Consider the following 23,282-nt stretch of genomic DNA (forward strand, 5'->3'; position numbering starts at 1 on the left):
CAAAAAATATATTCAGAATTTGAAATTGTTCAGCATGTCTAAACACATGCAGGCTACCAAACAAAATCTCAGCTCAGCATGTCTCAACGCATACATCACTGCCAAACAACAGCAACTGCATGGACTCAGCATGTCTACACTCAGTATGTATGACATGAGAACAACTAGGCTAGGTCCATACATGCTACCAAACACACCCTAAGTGTTCCTATGGATTTGGAAGTCCAGCTGAAATATGAAGTGGAAAGTTTTTGTGTGGCTTTTGATGGTTGATAGGCTGAATACCAGGAATATGCTGAAACACATACATTACAGAATAATTGAGGATAATTTTAACTGCTTGATGTGCGCTCCACCCCGAAGGAAACTCTAATGCATCATTTCTTCCACTTTGATGCGGGGCTAACCTGATCTAGGTCGATCTTTCACGAATGGAGGGGATTCCCACGACGAACACGAGGGGAACGAGAGGAAACACTCAAATCAACAAGATACGATCACACATGTGCTAGATCCGTACACACACGAGGTCACAAAGATCCAAAGACAACAAAGGAAAGATACACGGTAACTAGTTCATCCCCTTAGAAGGAGGTCTTGAAGGTCTTCCCGTGAGGGGTCTTGAATCCACTTGGGGATCTTCTTCGTAGAGGCCGTGGTCTCCGATGGAGAAAGTGTCAAGTGGATGAGCACAACTCTATCTCACAAAATGAGATAAACCAATGCTAACCCTAAAATGGTGGAGGTGGAGAAGTATATATAGTGTAGAGTCACGAAGGGGTAAGTGAGGGGCGAAACGGGTACATGGGCCTCGAGTCAGAAGCTGTGCGCAGACAGGCGTCGGACGTCCGACGGGTGTCGGTCGTCCGGTCGCTTGCGAGGGTCCAGTCTTTCGGAGGAGGCCGGACTTTCGACGTTTTGGCTCTGGTCCGGTAGCGCCGGATTTCCGGTCGGGGTCGGTCGTCCGGGCGTTGATGAGTGTCGGACGTCCAGGCGCTGATGAGTGTCGGACGTCCGGTGTTTGGTGGTCGTTCGGGCGCTGTAGACTTGGCCTTCGGCTGTAGTTGTTCTGGCTGGTGAAGTCTCCAGGCGTCGGACGTCCGGAGATCGTAGGCCGTCTGGTGATCGTCGGACGTCCGAGAGCTGTAGCTTTCTGGCAGCTCCTTCTCTTGCTCCGATTTCTCGCCTTCTTGTACAATGCTCCTAGCTGCTTCATGGTCTTTCTCTAGGTTCCCGATCATGCATAGCACATACATTTGAGGTAGTAGCCATGTCTCACATGTGGAAAGTGAAGGTTCGGAGAGGAGCGAGTTAACCTTGTGTCTAATGGCGTATGCTTGAGGTCTCGTCTTATGTCTCCCTGGGTCATGGGGAGTAGTCGTAGTGTACATGGGGATGACCATAGGATGGTTCGCATCATCTCCCCCCCCCCCCTCCCGGGAAAGATCCGACTAAGTGGCATAAGTGGTGGTCTGGTGGTGCATCCACTAAGTCCGGGCACGCCTCAACTTGAAGATCCAAAGGGTTCATCTCCAATGTCGGTCCTCCATCCAATAGATGTATCATGTAGACAAGGAGACAACAATGAAAGAATGATCCATCCAATATGCGTATTTGAGGATGGCTCAAAGTGAAGGAGTTCACCTTTAGTAGCTTCTTGAAAATGTTGGTGTCGCACATCATGTACGCCTTCACATAACCAATATGTCTTGTGATGGTACTATCTTGCGAATTCTCCAAAACGAAAGAACATGACAAACACTCAGAAAAACAAATGAGGTTAGCGGAAATGCAAAACCTAGCATTCGATTGGTGAAATACCCAACAAGTGTTTTCATCATTCTTATCATAAGAAAGTACAAGATGTGGCATGGTATGAAAGCATATGATGTGACTACAACAAAAGACATTAGGCTCAATTAAACAAGCATGCTTCACAAATAAGGTGTCCAAGTCTCCAATATCAATAAGCATGTTATTGTTGCACTCACTACAAGTGGATATGAGAGAGACAACTAATGGAGACAAGAGACAATGATCAAGATAAATCAAGTGAGAGGCATGTATATATACGCTATCAACCCAATGCAATGAGCACTTATGTATAATGGGTGATGCGACAAAGCAAGTGATCATATTAAACAAGTCATGCAAGCTAGTAGTGCCAAGATGCAACATACTAGAAGGAATCATGGCGAACATGTCATGCGTGCAAATAGCGGGCATACATAATGCACATGACATGGCACAAGTATGAAAGCAAGATATGAGTAAAGTATCATCATTGTATTGACAAGAAGTCCTATGTAAATAGCAATGAAACATCATGACTCTTCCAACACAAGAAACAACAATAGCATGTGGCACATGGTAAACATGGCAATAGCAACAAGGATCTTCATCAAGCATGCAAATACACATAGAAGTAGTATAATGGTGAATCATGGGTAAAATGCAAGTAAGGGTCACAATTGCATGTCAAAAGCATATAAAAGAGGCATAACATGCAAAGTGAACATGGTATGATGTACATAAAGTAGCAAGTGATATATAGCCCATAGCCGTGTGAGCGCCAAGTAAAAGAGATGCGCGTAGTCCTTGCGCGAAGGGAACGGTGTGAAGTGTTAAGCTTTATGCACTAGCCAACACAACCAAAAGTCCGAACTAATGGAAAGGACTAGTGCAATCCACATATACTGTAACACCCCCTCTCACGTGTGACGGGGAAGACAAGTCAACACGTGCAACCGGAAGAGAGCGCCGGCGCGCGAAACTCACGTATGACTCAAGAGGCCTCTACGTGGACACAAAGGGGGGCTACCAGCAATTTTTAATAAATTGCGAAAGCCAGGACCTTAGCTCTGATACCATGTTAAGCTTCATGCACTAGCCAACACAACCAAAAGTCCGAACTGATGGAAAGGACTAGTGCAATCCACATATACTGTAACATGAAGGACAATTCACAGGATCTCAAATTATTGTTGCTCTCAAGAGTTCGTTTCGTCAACTTATGGGATTGTGAGGTTGACGAGTGTTCATAAGTACCTACACAAAACAAAGGCAAAGGAAAAATTGTGTGTGCGTGGTATACGTACACATCATCCATTATGATGCGCATGTGCATGTGTTGGTTAGCACAAAATATTCAATGCTCAAATAAATGACATGCATGAGGAGAGGTTTGTTATTATGTATAGCATAATGGAGACTCAAATTGTGTAATGCATCATGAGAAATATGTAGAGCATTTTTATTCATGGAATGCATATGCTGTACACTATCATGGGAATCATGCAAAGTATGGAATGCATCAAAATCTTCTAATATGTATGAGGAAACTATGGGGTCTCCTCATGAGCATTAATGGAAACATCACATGGAGAATATTGACAACATCCGAAACAAAACATATTTGGTTCTATGTGATCATGGCATGGTTATAGTAGATGAATTGCGGAAATCATGTAAAGGAAGCATGGCAATATCATCGCATGAAAAACAAAAGCTAATGACCATTATCTCGTCATTTATGCCATAAGTGCAAATATGTTTGATTTTATTGGGGCATGCATAGTTACTATGTTGAGATTGAAATGCAATATGGGAGATCTCACTCATAGCATTTGACAAGTTTAAAGGATTATCAAACATAATGTGACCAATAGAATTTTACATGATATCCTATGGAGCATAGCATCACAGCAAGTCAAGTCAACATGCTCATCACCATATTCATCATAAATGGGTGGTATATCGAAACAAGACATAGTATGCGATGAATCCATAAGGTGGTCATCATCATGCAAGCAATCATTTGCAAGATAGTCCACTAGTGGGACGAGAGAAGTACCATCACCTATGTTACCTTGAGAGCTCCACTCATGTGTTGTAGGTGAGGTTGCAAAAAATTGACACTTGGTCAATAGCTTCATCAACTTGATGGTACCATGTGGGGGGGTGCAATATCGTCCATCATAGCTCCAAAGATTTGCGACTCGCTCGCCGCCGCCTTGAAGATGATGAAGGGGAAGAAGACATGTAGTCGGACAACATTTGTCGGATTTCCTCCATGTGTTTGTCCATCCTTTTCTTGTGGTAGTTGAACGTGTCGGCGAAGTAGTCCCTTCTCCTTGCTTTGGAATGTCGTAAGTCGGTGGCGATGTTCTCGATGCCTTGCATTGCTCGTTGTAGTCTGAAGTGGCTAGTGTTGGTGTTGGAGTTGTTCGTGCCGTAGATGTCGAAGACCGGAGATGAAATGCTCCGCCTATCCATCACAAGACTCAAGCGAATGTGAGTGGAAGAAAGAGAAGAACTAGGCCAATGTACCTTACCCGATGTTGAAGATGAATCAATGATCACTCAATAATGTATCAAGGAAATAGCACAATTGGTACCGGATCTTGTCAATTCTCACACCTACACAAGTAAAGCTTTTGGTGGAGCTTGGTGAGGATAGTGACACAACAATTTGATACAAAATGTTAGCAAGAGTCAATAATGTTGAAAGAGATTCATAAATTCGCAAGTGAAACAAGTAGACCAATAGCAATATGTGGCACACGGAAACACACACACGGATAGATAAATGGGGTCGTGCAACTAAGGAATGAGCTCAAAATATGGAATACACGGAAAATGTTCTTGTTGCACAACTCTAGAGAGACGCTAGCACGATTGCTCAATAGGCGGATATGACACTTGTGCACAACCTATAAGAGACAAAAATGCAACGACTTCTTTTTTTTTTGTATGGCCACTATGCGAATTGCACAAACCAAGATAGCAATTGTGTATATGCGGGAACAATCTTGTGACACAATAAATGATACAATGAGATATGCACGCAATGGGAGATGCGTCTCGATGATCAAAGTGCACAAGTAGCGTGGCCCGACAATACTCAAATGGCTAGTCTCCATAGAAAAGTTACGCAAAGATGGCTTGGGGTTAACAATGCAATTGCAAGGAGAATGTACAATGATGTCGTCGAGGTTACCGTTCGTGGCGATGATGAGTGGCGGTGTTCTTGATGTAGAACCGTTTCTAATTAGCCGAAACACCTTAGGAAACGAAAAAACTGTGAACTCAAAATCTAAAGGCAAAAGTCAAATGGTGGTAGCGGAAAGCGGTGGTGGTGTTCGGAAGCTCAAAGGGATTGCGGAAATGCAATGATGGGTTATGCGAGTCGGAGTTGAAGTCACCGTCCCTAAGTAGCCGAAACACCTTAGGAGACACGAACCACAACGCAAACAAAATTGGGTGAAGTTGGGGAAGTGTATGATGGGCGAGGTTATGCGGAAGTTATGGTGGTGGTTGATGAAGAAGTCACCGTCCCCAAGTAGCCGAAACACCTTAGGAGACTCGAATCACTACACAAGCAACCACAAATGCAATGGGGATAAAAAAGGGTTAGGTTGCAGAAGTCGGTGGTGGTATAGCGGATGATGTGGTGGAGGCCCTAGGCAAAGATGCCAAAGTTCCAAAAATTTGATGGAGTCAAATGATGGAGGTAGTATTTTTGTGGGAAGGATGATGTCAAGAGCTTCAAAACAAGCTAAAGAACGTCAAAATCCGAGTCCGGATGAATTAGTTATGTCCGAAAAAATAATCAGCCGAAGTCAATATCTACAGGGACCGGACGTCCGGTAAGTGTCGGATGTCCGGTGGACGGACGTCCGGAAGCTTTGAAAATTCGGTACTTCCTTTTTGTTGGGTGGCACCGGTCGTCCGGAAAGTTTCGGATGTCCGGTGGTTCAGGAGGCTCTGGACGTCCGGTAGATGTCGGTCGTCCGGTGGGTCGGGGTCAACTCGAGATCCGAGATTCGGGACGCGATTTTGGGCGGAAATTGATGATTTTGAGGGCAAAATTGAGGAGATTTCGTGGATGAAAAGTGGGGCAAATCCATGGATCAAAATCAACAAAACTTCACCAAACCAACAAATAACAAAAAAATTTGAGGCTATTTTTGGTGGGGATTCTCGAAATTAGGCAAGAACAAAGCAAAATTAGGCTAGAAAATGTTAGGCCTAGCTAATCTGGCTGCCTTTTCTTTCTTTGTGTTTTCTATTAGAATAAGTGGCACATGCGGTCTGATGTGACCCATGCATGCACGTAGACTAGGAGAAGTGCTCATTGCACGTTCTCTCTTGGATCCTCCTGGTTAGTAGCGGTTGTGGACGTGGCCGTGGGATGGCGCGGCCGTCTCGGATCACATACCAGCTGACCAAGAGTTAGTTAGCCCTTTTATCGTTGTACTTTGATAAAACAGAAGCAATCAACAGAAAACGCTGCGCAGTTGGTGGCAGCACAAAACTGACTCTCTCTCTCGTTCGTGTTCATCGCTCTCTTTCTGATCTTCGTTGCTCGATCGCGTGTCTCGACAACGACAATTGGCATCAGAGCTACGTGGTGTTTGATCCACTCTTCGGTGGCTGGCGGTGTCCGATCTGCGGCGTACCATGCCTGACACCGATTCTGAGAAGGAGAAGAACAAGAGCGGGACGAAGTCGCCGCCGAAGACGCCACTATCCACAGCACCCGTGGCGCGCCGGCAGCGACGAGCTCCGCATCGTCGAGCGGGTTGTGCGGGAGAGCGAGACCTCTTCGTCATCCATGGTCCTCACCCGCACAAACTACATGGAGTGGTCTCTTGTCATGCAAGTCAAGCTGCAGGTCGCCCGTGTCTGGTCCGTGGTGACTGAGGACGCCGCCGACGAGCACGACGACCGGCGCGCGTGCAGATCATCCTCACCGGCATGCCACCGAAGATGATCCAAGTGCTGGCCGCCAAGGACACGGCCAAGAAGGCCTGGGAGACAATCAAGACTCTCCGGATGGGCAACGAGTGCGCGCGAGGCCAAGGACTAGGTGCGCCGCCGGGAGTTTGAAGAGCTCCGTTTCAAGGACGGTGAGTTCGTCGAAGACTTCGCGCTGCGGCTCTCCGGCCTCGTCTCCGATCTCGAGCTGTATGGCGACCCGGTGACGGAGCACAAGGCCGTCCAAAAGTTCCTCCACGTGCCGCGCAAGTACCGGCAGATGGCGATGGCGATCGAGGCCCTCATCGACCTCAAAACCATGTCGATTGAAGAGCTCACCGGGTGCTTGTCGGCGTGTGAAGATCACTGCGATCTGGACGACACAGCGCAGTCTGGCGCGCGCCTCATGTACTCCTTCGTTGAGTGGGACGCACGCGAGCGGCAGCTCGGCTCCGGCGGGTCATCATCCGGCGGCAACAGCAAGAACAAGTCGCCGGGGAAGAACAAGTCTCAAGACGGTGGCAAGCCTGTGCCGGGGAACGCGGGCGCGGGTGGCTCCGGCGGGAAGAAAAAGGGCAAGTGCCACTATTGCAACAAGCCTGGGCATTGGAAAAAGGAGTGCAGGACTCGGCTCAAGGACGAGGACCAGAAGGGCAAGCAGGAGCATGCCAACCTTGTACAAGCTGGCGCCGAGCATGATCAGGGGCTTTACATGGCCATGGTCACCCGCGTTGACTCGACACAGCTAGTGGCGCCTCAAGAGGTGTATCTCAATGAGGAGGAGGTCATGCCAGTCCCCTCGCCGGATGGGGTGTGGTTCTTCGACATCGGGGTCAGTAACCACATGACGGGTGACAGACACGTCTTCTCGTCGCTCGATGAAACCGTACACGGCTTGGTGAAGTTCGGCGATGGCTCCGTCGTGGCCATACGGGGCGCGGCAGTGTGGTATTTCGCTGCCAGGGCGGCGGCCAGCGCGCACTCACCGATGTCTTCTACATCCCAAGTTTGCGCACCAACTGTTAGGAATATGCAACTTGTATTCCCATGAGGCCATAGGCCGATATATATACATGTACAGATGTGAAACATATGCAGGAAACCCCTTATATAACGGGATAAATACAAAGGGGTACATGACTTATAATATAACTCTAACACCCCCCCTCAAACTCATGGTGGATGAACAACACTGAGTTTGGAGAGATAAAAGCCATGTTGTGCTCTAGTCTGGGCCTTCGTCAGGAAATCCGCCAACTGTAACTCGGAAGGCACATACTGAAGAGCAATAACCTGATCCTGCACACCAGCGCGTACATAGAAAGCATCAACACCAATATGCTTGGTGAGCTCATGCTTCACAGGATCACGCGCAATGCTAATAGCACCTGTACTGTCAGATAAGAGCGGAGTCGGTGTAGTGACAGAAACACCAAAATCCTGAAGTAACCACCGTAACCAAGTCACCTCTGCCGTCAAAAGAGCCATTGCTCGCAACTCAGCCTCGGCACTCGAACGGGAAACTGCAATCTGTTTCTTCGTCTTCCAGGCAATGAGAGAACCATCAAGAAAAACACAATAAGCAAAAAGTGAACGGCGATCTGAAGGATCACTAGCCCACGTAGCATCCGAATAAGCCTGAAGCTGTAAAGAACCGGAGCGAGGAAAGAATAGACGGTGAGAGATTGTGCCCCGAAGATATCGGAGAACACGAAGGAGATGACTATAGTGGACCGATGTGGGAGCGGAGACGAACTGACTCAGAATATGAACCGGATAAGAGATATCCGGACGAGTGACAGCTAGATAGACAAGACTGCCAACAAGATGACGATAACGCGTCGGGTCAGGGAGGGGATCACCATCAGTAGCACGGAGGTGAACATTGAGCTCCATAGGAGTCTCAACAATGCGTTCGTCAGTAAGAGCAGCACGAGCAAGAAGATCCTAGATATACTTTTCCTGGGATATAAAAAAGCCATCAGAGGTAGAAGAGACTTCAATCCCAAGAAAGTAGCAAAGAGGGCCAAGATCAGACATAAGAAACTGCTCACTAAGACGGGCCTTTACAAAGGCAATATACTCGGGGTCATCCCCAGTGATGACCATGTCATCAACATAGAGAAGAAGAGTCCGACCACGAGGAGAAAGGTGAATAAACAATGTTGGATCATGAGCACTTGCTGAAAAACCAGCAGCAGTGACCACAGAGGCAAAACGCTCAAACCAGGCACGGGGGGCTTGCTTAAGGCCATAGAGAGAGCGACGAAGACGACAGACCATGCCATCAGGAACAGAATACCCAGGTGGTGGCTGCATGTACACCTCCTCACGCAGCTCACCATTAAGAAAAGCATTCTTAACATCAAGCTGAGATATAGACCAGTGGCGTGCAGAGGCAACGGCAAGAAGTGTACGAACAGTGGTCATATGTGCCACAGGAGCAAAAGTCTCATCATAATCACGACCATGCTCCTGCTGAAAACCACGAGCCACAAGACGAGCTTTGTGACGCTCAAGAGAACCATCGGAGCGAGTCTTAACCTTGTAGACCCACTTACAAGTCATGGGACGGACTCCGGGAGGAAGGGAAACAAGATCCCAGGTACCAGTGCGTTCAAGAGCAGCAATCTCCTCTGCCATCGCAAACTGCCATTCAGGATGAACAACAGCCTGACGATAAGAAGTCGGCTCAAGAACAGCAGCACCAGCGGTGGAAAATCCAAAGCGATCAACAGGCGGACGAGGACGAGAACGCAAGCCATAAGTAGGCTGAGAGGAAGATGACGACACATCCACGGAGGCATCCACAGGACGTGAACGACGAGTGTAATACTGAGGAAAAGATGGAACAATAGAAGGAGGAATCGCCAAGGTAGAATCGAGGGGTGGCGACGAAGAAGTCACCGGAGATGAAGGTGTAGAATCCGGTGACATGCTAGACGAGGAGACCGTGGAAGATGGTGGCATCAAATCGACTAGAGGTGGAGAAGCAGAGGGAGCGGAACGAATAGGCACAGGCTCGACGGGGGTGATAGGTGAGTCAGGAAAAGTGAGGAAAGAGATATCCTCCACTGAAAAGGTCGAGGAAGATGGGCGTGGGTAGAAGGGACGAGACTCATCAAAAGTCACGTCTCGAGAGATACGCATCCGACGACCGCTAGGATCCCAACAACGATAGCCCTTATGCTCATCACTGTAGCCTAAAAAGACACACTCAACAGACTGAGCGGTCAGTTTGGTGCGTTCGCGAGGGGCAAGAAGAACATAGCAAACACGACCAAACAAGCGAAGCATCGAATAATCGGGAGAACGATCAAAAAGACGCTCGAAAGGAACACCACCCTGTAGAGCAGCGGAAGGCTGGAGATTGATAAGATAGGTGGAGGTGGAGACGGCCTCAGCCCAAAAATGAGGCGGGAGAGAGGCAGTAATCAGCAATGCACGAGCCGTCTCAAGAAGATGACGATGCTTTCGCTCAGCCACACCATTCTGAGCATGAGCACCAGGACAAGAGAATTGAGAGAGAGTGCCTTCCTCAGCAAGAACACCACGCAACATCTTAGAGATATACTCGCCAGCAGAGTCAGCACGAAGAACACGAATGGGTGAAGAGAACTGAGTATGAACCATGGCAGCAAAACGCTTATAAATAGACAACACCTCGCTACGAGAGAAGTCATGAAATAAAGCCATGTGTAACGAGAGAAGTCATCTATGAAAATAATATAGTATTTATGACCACCTTTGGAAGCGAAAGGAGCCGGACCCCATACATCAGAATGGACTAAATCAAAAGGACGCTTAGACACTGACTCACTATGTGAATATGGTAACTGAATCTGCTTGCCAAGACGACAACCCTAACACTCTAAAGAGACATCTCTTGAGACAGACCCCAGAAGGCCTCGACGAACTAAAGACGACAACCGAGAACCACACAGATGACCAAGTCGATGATGCCACTGCTTGAAGGAACCAGTAACAGAGGCGACTGAAGCGGAGGAACTGGCGATAGTGGTGGCAGCAGAAGGAACATGAAGCCAGTCCAACTCCCAAAGACCCTGAGAATCACGGCGGCGAGGGCCAGCCCCAACCAGAGTGTGCGTGCGACGGTCCTGGACAGAACAAGAGTCAACGTCAAGGATGACGCGACAACCAGAATCAGTAAGTTGACCAGCAGAAAACAGATTCATGGTGAGTCGAGGAACATGAGCAACATCAGGAACAGAGTAAGGAGTGGTAAGAGTGCCTCTACTAACGACAGAAAGTGGAGTACCATCAGTAGTGAGGACATGAACAGGAGAATCCAGCGAGCGAAGAGAGGACAAAATGGAAGAATGAGAAGACATATGAAAAGAAGCTCCAGAGTCCAGAACCCATGGGGATGTACCTGACTGTGTAGAGGGTGATTGCTCAGTGCGGGAAGCATCAGTCACAGAACCAGCAGTACCCGTCGAGGAAGAACCTGAAGCCGCGAGCAGACGCTTAAGTCTTAGAATATCCTGCTCAGTCAAAGTAATGGCTGAAGCTGTCGAGGTAGATGACGAAGTCCCTGAAGATGATGATCGCGCCTTGCGCAGGTGTTTCTTCTTCGTGTAGCACTGAGACTCAAGATGACCATCATTGTTGCGGTAGTCGCAATGTGGACGGGGGCGACCTGAGCCTCCAGAAGGAGTGGGCAAGAGCGGCGGAGCACTCGAGCGAGAAGGGGTCGGTGCAACAGGTGGCGTAGGAGCACGAGTAGCGAGCACAGAGGGAACCTCCAGCAAACCAGCACCACGTAAGCGAGTCTCCTCAACACGAATCTCAGAAAGCGCCTCCATGAGAGAAATACGGCCACGAGCAAACAACTGAGCACGCTGGGGCTCAAACTCCTTACGGAGCCGAGACAGGAACTCATAGACGTGATGAAACTCCAAATTGGCCTGGACAGCCTGGCAACAGGGGCAGGTACGACAACCAGCACTATGGAGAGAATCAAGCTGGCGCCAGATAGCAGAACTCTGTGCATAGAAGTCATCAACAGTAGAGTCACCCTGCTGAAGAGCATGCTCCTGACGGACCACAGAAAGGTATAAGGCATCACCAGAGGGCTGATAGCGCTGACGAAGACGGGTCCACATCTCAAAGACAGTAGGAAGACCCAGAAACTCAGAAGCAAACTGAGGCAGAACACTAGCAGTGAGAATAGCAGCAGCACGAGCATCATCATCAAGCCACTGGGTGTAAGCAGACAGAGCACTAGGATAAATCTGAAGAGCCTCCTCATAAGCCAAAACCTTCTCATCATAAGCACGATCAGCAGCCACTGGGTGTAAGCAGATAGAGCACCATGATAAATCTGAAGAGCCTCCTCATAAGCCAAAACCTTCTCATCATAAGCACGATCAGCAGCCTCATCAGCAAGCTTAGCCGCATCCTTGGCGGCCTGATTAGCATCCGGAGCAAGAACCAATGGAGTCGGCGGAGTAGGGGCCACCGGAGGAACCGGACGTGGCGGACAGCAGACCTCGCCAGAAAGAACACCCCAGAGACGAATGCCACGCATGTGAATGCGCATAAAGCCAGTGAACTCGGTGTAGTTAGTACCATTGAAAATCACCGGACAGCGAGGCACAGCAACATAGCCTGATGCAGCAGACATATCTTCTTTTTTTTCTTTTCTTTTTTTTTTTTGTTTTTTTAGCAGAGATCCAAAATCAGCAGAATCCGACGAGAGCAGCAAGGACGAGACCACCAGCTTCCAATCGGCAACAGGACGGGATCGGGGGAGCAGCAGGCGGTCGATCCAGACCAAGGGGTGGCTGGCAGCTGGAGGCAGCGGCGGGATCTAGCAGGGCCTGTGCGAGTCGGAACAAGGGCGAGCTCGAGCGGGAGCGTCCTTCTCGATCGGGGGAGGGGCTGCGAGCGATCGATCGGGGGAGGGGCTGCGAGCGATCCTTATAGGATCGAGAACGGGAGAGGAGGCCCGATCCGATCCAGGACGGGATCCGAGCGGGACAAGGAGATCGAGGCTGTGGCCTCTATCGGGAGGAGAGACGAATCAATCGCACGAGTTGCAGCGTGCAAAAAAAGTTAACCTAGCTCTAATACCATGTTAGGAATATGCAACTTGTATTCCCATGAGGCCATAGGCCGATATATATACATGTACAGATGTGAAACATATGCAGGAAACCCCTTATATAACGGGATAAATACAAATGGGTACATGACTTATAATATAACTCTAACACCAACATCGTGTTCATGGGGCAGCTAGACGAGGCGGGCTGCATCATAAGCATCGCTGACGGCGTCATGGCAGGCTATACACTGGCGCGCTCACCATCGACGCGCCAGCGTGCTTGATGGCACAAGGGGATGACGCGCCCTGGAGGTGGCACGTGCGCATGGGGCATCTGCACTTCCGCGCGCTTCGAACCATGTCCTCCAAGCAGCTCGTGCGCGGCATGCCCGTGATCGATCGGGTTGAGGAGTATTGCGATGGTTGCGCTCTTGGGAAGCAACACCGAGCGCCGTTTCCGTAGACCACGGCGTACCGAGCCGAACGCGGCCTGGAGCTCGTGCACACAGACTTGTGCGGGCCGATCACACCGACGACTCCAGGAGGTAACAAGTATTACTTGCTTGTGGTTGATGATCATAGTCGCTACATGTGGCTAGAACTACTGAAGTCCAAGGACGAGGCGTACCCACGCTTCAAAAGGATCCATGCCTTGGTCGAAGCTAACGGAAAATGCAAGTTGCGTGCATTCAGATCGGACCACGGCGGCGAGTTCAACTCCACAGAGTTTAGTGAGTACTGCGATCAGAACGGCATCAAGCACTTCACCACTGCACCATACTCACCGCAGCAAAACGGAGTCGTCGAACGCCGCAATCAGACTGTAGTGGAGATGGCCCGATGCCTGATGAAGAGCATGGGCATGCCGGCGTTCTTCTGGGCAGAGGCAGCGAGGACGACCGTCTATCTGCTGAACCACGCGCCGACCTGGAGCCTAGAGGATGTCACGCCCTACGAGGCGTGGCACGGCCGTAAACCCAACGTGCAGCAGTTGCGCACTTTTGGGTGCACGGTTCACGTCAAGCGCGTCGGCCCCAACATCACCAAATTGAGCGACCGGTTGACGGCGATGGTGTTCGTTGGCTATGAGAAGGGCTCGAAGGCGTACCGAGCGTATGATCCAGCAACGAAGAAAGTCCAGGTAACTCGTGACATTGTTTTTGAGGAGAGCAGGCCATGGGCTTGGAGCACCCCGGGCACGAGCGCAGTCACCGTGGCGCTGGCGACATTTACCGTGGTATACACCATGGACAACAGTGTCCAGGAGATTGACAGTGGGTCGACAACCCCGCCGGTCACTCCTCGAAGCGCGGCGACACCCTCTACACCAGCCTTGGGGACGCCGCGGTCACCTGCAGTCGCCACGCCATCGACGGACACGCCCAAGTCGTCGCAGTCCGAGCCGGTGACACCCACGGACTCGCCGAGGGCCGGCTGGGACATGCCTCAGTCCCACGACTACAGGTGCGATGTGCCAACCGGGCAGCCTGTTCGTTACCGGCGTTTCACGAGTGTGCTGGAGGAGACCGAGGACCAGGCGGTGCGCAAACAGTTCGAGCGCTGACTGCTAGTGCGCTGTCTCTTCAGCGCCAAGGAGCCACGAGGCGTGGACGAAGCGCTTGCAAGCAAGGCATGGAAGGGTGCCATGGATGTTGAGATGCAGTCGATCATCGACAACAAAACTTGGGAGCTAGCTCAGCTCCAGGCCGGACACAAGGCGATCGGGCTGAAGTGGGTATACCGCGTCAAGCGTGATCCGGCGGGCAACATCATCAAGCATAAAGCCCGCCTCGTCGCCAAGGGATATGTCCATCGCCAGGGGTTGGATTTTGAGGAGGTTTTTGCTCCCGTAGCTCGCATGGAAACAATACGGCACACTCCGGCTGGGAGGTCCATCATATGGACGTGAAATCTGCCTTTCTGAATGGTGATCTCCGTGAAGAGGTATACGTCGCTCAGCCACCGGGGTACAAGGTCGCCGGCAAGGAGGATAGTGTACTGCGACTCCACAAGGCGCTGTACGGATTGCATCAGGCTCCGCGCGATTGGTACGTGAAGCTGGACGAGTCGCTGGCTGCTCTCGGCTTCACACGCAGTCCGCTGGAACACGCCGTCTACCGACATGGTGACGCGCACTCGTATCTGCTGGTGGGTGTTTATGTGGATGATTTGATCATAACTGGCACAAATGCAGCAGCCATAAACTCTTTCAAGATCCAGATGCAACAGCTATTCAAAATGAGTGATCTTGGACTGTTAAGCTACTACTCCCTCTGTTCACTTTTATAAGACCTTGAAGACATTTCAGACAATGTACAAAACAGCCCATTTTGAGTTGTCTGAAATGACTTACAAAAGTGAATGGAGGGAGTACTTAGGAATTGAAGTGGAGCAGAACAGCAGCGGCATCATGCTCAGTCAGAAGAGCTATGCTGGGAAGATCTTAGAGATGGCAAACATGGCAAGTTGCAATGGGTGTCACACTCCGATGGAGTGCCATCTCAAACTGAAGAAAGAAGACAACGGAGAGCCATTTGACGCCACTCTGTATCGCAAAGTGATCGGAAGCCTGCGTTATCTTGTGAACACATGGCTTGACATAGCACACTCGGTGGGTATGGTCAGCCGTTTCATGGAGAAACCTAGCACACACCATTGTGCGGCAGTCAAACAAATTCTGAGGTACATCAAAGGCACCATGCACCATGGATGCAACTACAAGAGAGGTCGGGACAGTGCCAAGTTGCTTGGGTTCAGTGATAGTGATCACGCCGGCGACACCGGCGATCACAAGAGCACCTCTGGACATGTCTTCTTTCTTGGCAAGAACCTGATCACTTGGAGTTCCCAGAAGCAGAAAATTGTTGTCCTTTCTTCTTGTGAGGCGGAGTATGTGGCCATAGCTGTTGCGACATGCCAGGGGTTGTGGCTAAGCCGGCCGCTGGAAGATATGACAGGGGTCTCACCAGCAAAATTCAGACTGTTGGTGGACAATAAATCAGCGATTGCTTTGAGCAAGAACCCAGGCCATCATGATAGAAGCAAACATATACTCCCTCCGTTCCAAATTACTCATCACAGAAATGGATGTATCTAGAACTAAAATACATCTAGATACATCCTTACTTGCGACAAGTAATTTGGAACGGAGGGAGTAGATGTGAAGTTCCATTTTGTCAGAGATTGCATGGAGAAGGGACAAGTGGAGATCGATCATGTGGGGACTCAAGACCAACTAGCTGATGCATCGACCAAGGCACTCGGGCGTGTTCGTTTCATTGAGATGAGGCAGAGGCTTGGGGTGATCAGCATTGGGACATGAGGTTAAGGGGGTGCAATGTTAGGCCTAGCTAATCTCATGGCTGCCTTTTCTTTCTTTGTGTTTTCTGTTAGAATAAGTGGCACATCCGATCTGATGTGACCCATGCATGCACGTAGAGTAGGAGAAGTGCTCATTGCACGTTCTCTCTTGGATCCTCCTGGTTAGCAGCGGTTGTGGACGTGGCCGTGGGATGGCGCGGCCGTCTCGGATCACATACCAGCTGACCAGGAGTTAGTTAGCTCTTTTATCGTTGTACTTTGATAAAACAGAAGCAATCAACAGAAAACGCTGCGCAGTTGGTGGCAGCACAAAACTGACTCTCTCTCGTTCGTGTTCATCGCTCTCTCTGATCTTCCTCGCTCGATCGCGTGTCTCGACAACGCAGAAAACGGGGGTAGGGGATCCAAATTTGTGATCAACCATGGCTCATGATACCATATGATGCGGGGCTAACCCGATCTAGGCCGATCTTCACGAATGGAGGGGATTCCCACGACGAACACGAAGAACATGAGGAGGAAAACACGAGGGGAACGAGAGGAAACACTCAAATCAACAAGATACGATCACACATGTGCTGGATCCATACACACACGAGGTCACAAAGATCCAAAGACAACAAAGGAAAGATACACAGTAACTAGTTCATCCCCTTAGAAGGAGGTCTTGAAGGTCTTCCCGTGAGGGGTCTTGAATCCACTTGGGGATCTTCTCCGTAAGGCCGTGGTCTTCGATGGAGAAAGTGTCAAGTGGATGAGCACAACTCTATCTCACAAAATGAGCTAAACCAATGCTCACCCTAAAATGGTGGAGGTGAAGGAGTATATATAGTCTAGAGCCACGAAGGGTTAAGTGAGGGGCGAAACGGGTACATGGGCCTCGGGCCTGAAGCTGTGCGCAGATAGGCGTCCGACGGGTATCGGTCGTCCGGTCGCTCGCGAGTGTCCGGTCGTCCGGAGGAGGCCGGACTTTCGACGTTTTGGCTCTGGTCCGGTAGCGTCGGATTTCCGGTCGGGGTCGGTCGTTCGGGCGCTGTAGACTTGGCCTTCGTCTGTAGTTGTTCTGGCTGGTGAAGTCTCCAGGCGTTGGACGTCCGGAGATCGTCGGCCGTCCGGTGATCGTCGGACGTCCGAGAGCTGTAGCTTTCTGGCAGCTCCTTCTCTTGCTCCGGTTCCTCGCCTTCTCGTCCAATGTTCCTAGCTGCTTCATGGTCTTCCTCTTGGTTCGTGATCATGCATAGCACATACATTTGAGGTAGTAGCCATGTCTCATATGTGGAAAGTGAAGGTTCGGAGAGGAGCGAGTTAACCTTGTGTCCAATGGCGCATGCTTGAGGTCTCGTCTTATGTCTCCTTGGGTCATGGGGAGTAGTCGTAGTGTACATGGGGATGACCATAGGATGCTCCGCGTCACACTTTGAGTTTGCCTTTGCTTGTTGCTGACACGCTAGCCATGTTTTGGCCAAACACATACGATCTGAATTGATGCATTAAGGGCGAAGAGCATGGCACAAACCTATGTTTATGGAGGTGTTTTCGATGACAGCTTGGAATATTTGGAAAGAAAGGAATGATAAGTTGTTCAGAGGGGTGCAACCTTCACACAATTTGTGGCTGGCTAGATTTAAGGGGGATTTTGCGTTGCTGAAGCATAGGGCTAACAAGAGGGTACATCCCTTTATTTCTTCCTTTCTTGAGTCTATTCATTGACATATTTGTAACCCTTAAAGCTCTGCCACTTTAGATCTAAGGTTCGGTTTCTTAGATGATTGGCAAGGTTTTCTAGAGTTAGGTGCGAGCAAAATTACACATTTACTTAGAAATCTCAGCCTTTCTGTGTGCTTCTGGACTAGTTTGGATTTATTTATTTATCACAAATTAGGAGTTGTTGTACAAGAGGGAAAGAAAGTAACAAGGGATCCGAAATACACACACATGTCCCCTCGTCGTCCCTGCAGGCGACTCGGGTGGCCACCCCGCCTAGTCTCCCTCTGCCTGCCCTGTCCTTCGCTGCAGCGAGCTGGAGTCGCCAGGGCAAAGTCCCTCATGGTGACTAGGGCGGTGGGAGCCCACCCGCGTGTGTGTGCTCCTCCCTCCCCGCTTGTCTCATGCCAACGCCCATGCCTGGCCTGTGCTGTCAGAGCTGGTCCTGGCCTCCTTTGGTTTGCATCGTTGCCTCTTCTTGCGGCGTGGCCATGGCTGCCTTGGCTAGCGTGAGCTCCATGACGGCTACCACCGGCGTGCGCGCGATCCCCGTGCGCCCTTCAGCGTTCTGGTCATTGATCCGGCGGCTTCCGACCTCCGGCATGTGTCATGGCCAAGGCTTTCTCTGATCCGGCAGCTAGGCTCGGCCGGCGCTACACACGGGTGCTCAGGGCGGCTGCTCTAGTGCGTGGCATTGGGCGTTGGCTGCCGGCCGTCGAGCGCTTTGGTGGAGGTGGGCCAGGGGCCATGGGTGTTGTGCGTAGGCGGGTGGTGGCCCTCTGGTTCTTGGCGAGCGGCAAGTGGACAGATCTGCGTCTCGTGCTCCTGTCCGGTAATGTCGGCCCTTGGGAAGAGCTCTCTCCGGTGAGGTGGCAGTCAACGGCGAGGTGCTCCGCCGTCAGTGTTGGTCCATGCGGTGACCACTTCCGCCTGCGATGGCGGCCTAGCTTTGGATTGCGATCGCCACCGAAAGGTCATTGCGAGGGTTAGTCTATAGATTTGGTAGATTCCTTCGATGGTGAGATGCAATCTATGGACGATGGCTTGACCCAGAGGGTATGGTTGTGCAACAGTGACGGTCGGTTTTCTAGCCCAGCGCTTGTAGTTGCTATGTTCGCGTGGAAGTGGTGGCGATAACACATGATTGACTTTGATGGTGGTACTTCTTGAGTACTTGGTCTCGAGCTCCGGGGTGAATACCTAGGTCTGATTTGAGTTGGTTATACCTAGCAATGACGATATTTTTGCGTTGTTACCTTGTTGAAGGCATTGCTAGGATATGCTCAGACTGGTTCTTTAGGGCCAAAACCTAAACTCTGGCCTTGGTAGTTTGATCCGGTGACGGCGGCGCTCGAGTGTCGCTCCCTTCGTGGAGGCGTTACTGTTGAAGATCCTCGTATTCTTTGTGGTGTCAAGAAATGGTTGGTGCGGATATGGTCATTGCTATAGTTTGTCGATCGCAGTTTTGATCTCTTCGGAGTTTTTCTTTTTTCTTGCTTAGGCATAGCTTTGGTCTTATATGACTGCTATTTGCCGGCAGATTTTGTGTGTGTGCATTGGTGTTGGCTGTGTGCATCCTAGTTATGCAGAAGCCGGGTGTCTGCTCACTAAGTTTGTACTTGATGCTTCATTTTGAGTTAAATAAATAAAATCCACCCTTTGTTAAAAATCTGAAATTCTGCTCAACAATTTTACGCCACAATGGGTGCCCTAACAGAGTGGTGGTAAAAGGACGTAAGCTGGGCTTACCCAATATAGGACATTTGGATGAGTGTGCGAACACTTTTGTATTATTGGTTTATCACCTAAATGTTTCGTAGTATTTAAACAGGTTTACTTTGAAGCTGCAGATTCTTAGAAGGCTAGAACTCACTTTACCAATCACCAGGTTGTATCTATGGTTTATTTCATCATTTGAGTGTCTCAGTAAGGTGCTGAGCAGGGTTTTTTTGTAGTTACTAATTGCACCCGGACCATTACACTTTCTAGATTCTAGTCATACTCAGTGGCGGAGCCAGCCCATTCTGCAAGTCTGGGAAAGAGTCAAGTGTGGCCACTTGATCAGAATTTGCCCAAAGGAACTCTTAGCTGAATTAACATTTTCTGCTATGAAGCAATGGTGATTCGTCGCCGGAGCCTGGGCAGGCCCCCGGGCTCGCCGGGTGCTAACTCTGCCATTGGCCATACTCTATATACAGTTCACCTTAGACTTCTTAATGCAAAAACTAAAACTGATATTGCTAGTAACAGATGATATAAAGACGGCAATGACCCAATTTTCCAGGAAGGTTGGGAAAGAAGCATAGCTATTTAGAGTAAAGGACAATATACGCGATTTTAGGTGCCGCGTATATAGTGTTGGAGGTTAAATCTTTTTTCAAACTTACCAATATATTTGTAGATTAATGATGCAGTGTATGCAGTGAATACCAGCTGAAATTTGATTTTGCTACCTATAAAGCTATACTCCACGGTCGACATCATATGCACCTGTACATGGAGAACAAACCTGGCTAGCTGAAGGCTAGACATTCGCTTCCTTGCCAGTCAGGTGGGAAACTTGTGCTGCTTAGGCAGGAGCCTTTTAGAACACTCCAAATGTGTTGTGCATTGGTGGTTGCTATAGTGTTTAGCCGCCACCGCTACTTTGATTCCTGGGCAACAAATTCAGTCATACCCACATTATGCAAAATATTTAAATACACGTGTTAACTCATGTTGTTCATAAAGTATACAGTATGACACCTCAACAGCAAAGTTGATCGAACTTGAAGATTCTTATGCGGCCTTAAGATAGCTCAAAAAGGCTGATCAGCGAACACATTACAGTGAATCCAGGCGAACATTTCTCTGGGGAAGGAAAATGACCTCTTTAGGCCCCGCTTGGCAACTCTGTAAAACAGGGCACACGAATAAGTTTACAACGGTATTTTACTAGCCATCAGTGAGGAACCACCAGAAATCCTCTCCCTTGTACAAGGCTGTTTGGGAGCACATCCATCTCCAAGAGCACCAAAAGCACTAATCGTTCTGGCCATCGACAGGTGCCCCGTCACGGCAAGCTTGATGCCGGCGCCACCGTTACTGACGAGAACGATGAAGCCAGTGGCTGCGTGGACAGAAATGAGTAAGGCGAGTGTCATTGTTTTGTTGTAGATGAGCCGGCGGTGGCACCCTTGCGAGGACCGCTGGTCCTCCCAGCCACCGACGAGCTCTGTTACATGGTGTCGCGCTGAGGATCTGCAGCAAGGTGCTGTTCCCAAGGCTGCCGCGATCGTAATAGTAGGTGGCTGGGCTCAAGGCCCTCTCGCCGGCATCGTTCCATAGGGTTGCGGTGGCTCTACACTGCCGCCATGTCTGACCTTGTGGTGCTCACTGCTGCAGCCACACCCTACGCATAGCTCTCGCAATTGCTGGCCGACGGCGGATCTTCTGGCCATGGTCGTTTCCATACGTAGGCGGGGCGGTGCCCTTGGCAGGGAAGCACCGGGGTTTGAGGGTGGAGGGCTCGAAAGGCAGGAGCAGCAGGGAAGCAGCCGGACTGAAAGGTGGCCGCGGCCTGGCCTTGCCCTGATGCCTCTGGAGATTGAGCAAACACGGAAAAGAAAGCAGAGGTCAAAAGGAGAGTTATATATTTTACGGTTGTACACCTCTCTTCAGTATGTATAAGACGTTTTGGCAGTTCTATTGACAGTTCAAATTGAAACTGCCAAAACGTCTTACATTTGTGGACAGAGGTATTATTTGGCAAACCGTGTGGTTTTTATGGGGCTAATATGACAAGGAATGGCAATCGGTTTTGGAAATGATGAATTTTTGTGGGTGCCTGTAATTTACACCCGAATTGACCAAAAAAACGTCCATGCAAGCTGGCCCTTAGCCTTTACTGTACCCTCGGTGAAGTCACTTCACACGTTAGATGGATCCAGTGTTGGTCACTCTCTATTTTGATGTGCAACTGGCAGATTGATGTCCTGAAACGCGTTTTATGCCTTATCAGCTTCTGCAGCCATGGCTACATGTTGTAATCATTTGCTCTATCTGCCATTGATGTTGAATTTTTTTCAGAGATTTTTGCCTTCTGCAGTTTGTGCACACAAGTAGATTCATTGCTTGTAATTTGGTTCCAGTCCTTTTTTCTCATGGTTCTTTCCCGAATTTTCCCAGGGCAATTTTCAAATATTTTACTTCAGCAATGGAATGGTTACAAAGAAATAAGTACTTCCATGTTGTGGTTAAAGGTGTTGAGAAGGATGGCTGGAAATTTGTGTTACTCGCTAGATTCTCTCCTCTGCCTTCGTACATCATCAACTACGCTCTATCTGCCACAGATGTTGGATTTTTTGGAGATTTTCTCCTTCCTACAATTGTTGGCTGTTTACCAATGATCCTACAGAATGTTTCCATTGTAAGCCTTGCTGATGCAGCGGTGGCCTCCACTACAGGATCTAAGAAATCTCATGTCTATTCTTATTTGTTCCCAATACTTGGAATTGTGTCCAGCATTCTCATTTCTTTGAGGATTAAGCAATACTCTTCTGCCCTTGCAATTCCGGAAGAGCTTACAAACCCACCCACTAATGGAACATCAATGAGGATTCCAAGCTGACTCTGGCACAATCTGAAGATACCTCTTCTGAGAAAACTACGAAAAGAAGATGATTGTTCAAAGCAGTAGTCAAATTTGAGCCTTTGTTTTTTTCCTGAGAATTATTGTAAGGTAAGACTTGATGGAAGCTACTGTAGATGTTAAACCGGAGTTAGAGGTTGTGGTGGTTCGCGGTTGTCTTGTTGAAGTGTATCCACTTGTACTGAATCTGACACCATATTGTAAAATTTAGACATGCTCTCTAGATCAACCTTGTTTGCTGTTGTAAGTAGAACATTCTGTGGCATTCTCTATGAGAGTTACTTGCATCCACAATCCAAAGCAAATTCTTAAGTGAACTCCAAGAAATCATTTGGCTTTGGTTGCACTCCCCATCACATTATTTAAACCCATGATATTTTCCTCCATCTCTCTGTCCAAGAGGATCTTCCTTGGCCTCTCTATACACCAGCGAGCCAATCATATAGTCCATCTATTCAAGGTGTGTGAAGGAAGCTGTCCATGAACGGTTTCCTCCGCAAGCACCCAAGATATGGTCACCAGCTCATCGGTGAACATCATCACTATGTTTTTGGGGAAAACTTTTGATCTATTCATAAACTGTAAGGTAGTATAAAGAACATTAGAAGTAAAAAAATAAAATACATCTAGGTCCGTAGACCACCCATCAACGACTACAAGAGGACTAGAGTGAGCGAAGGCGCACCACCATCACCGCCTCTTCCTCATCGGAGCTGGACAAACCTTATTGTAGTAGATAGTTGGAAAGTCGTCATGCTAAGGCCTCGTAGGATCAGTGCACCAGAACAACAACCACCG

At 49.2% G+C, this 23,282-nt stretch overlaps 1 pseudogene; it reads left to right on the forward strand.

The window, feature by feature from the left end:
- Nucleotides 1-22,731, forward strand: part of LOC123085925 (uncharacterized) — a 29,987-nt pseudogene extending 7,256 nt beyond the window's left edge.
- Nucleotides 22,732-23,282: the final 551 nt, after the last annotated feature.

Source organism: Triticum aestivum, chromosome 4A (assembly GCF_018294505.1).
Source record: "Triticum aestivum cultivar Chinese Spring chromosome 4A, IWGSC CS RefSeq v2.1, whole genome shotgun sequence".
Taxonomy (NCBI): Eukaryota; Viridiplantae; Streptophyta; class Magnoliopsida; order Poales; family Poaceae; genus Triticum; species Triticum aestivum.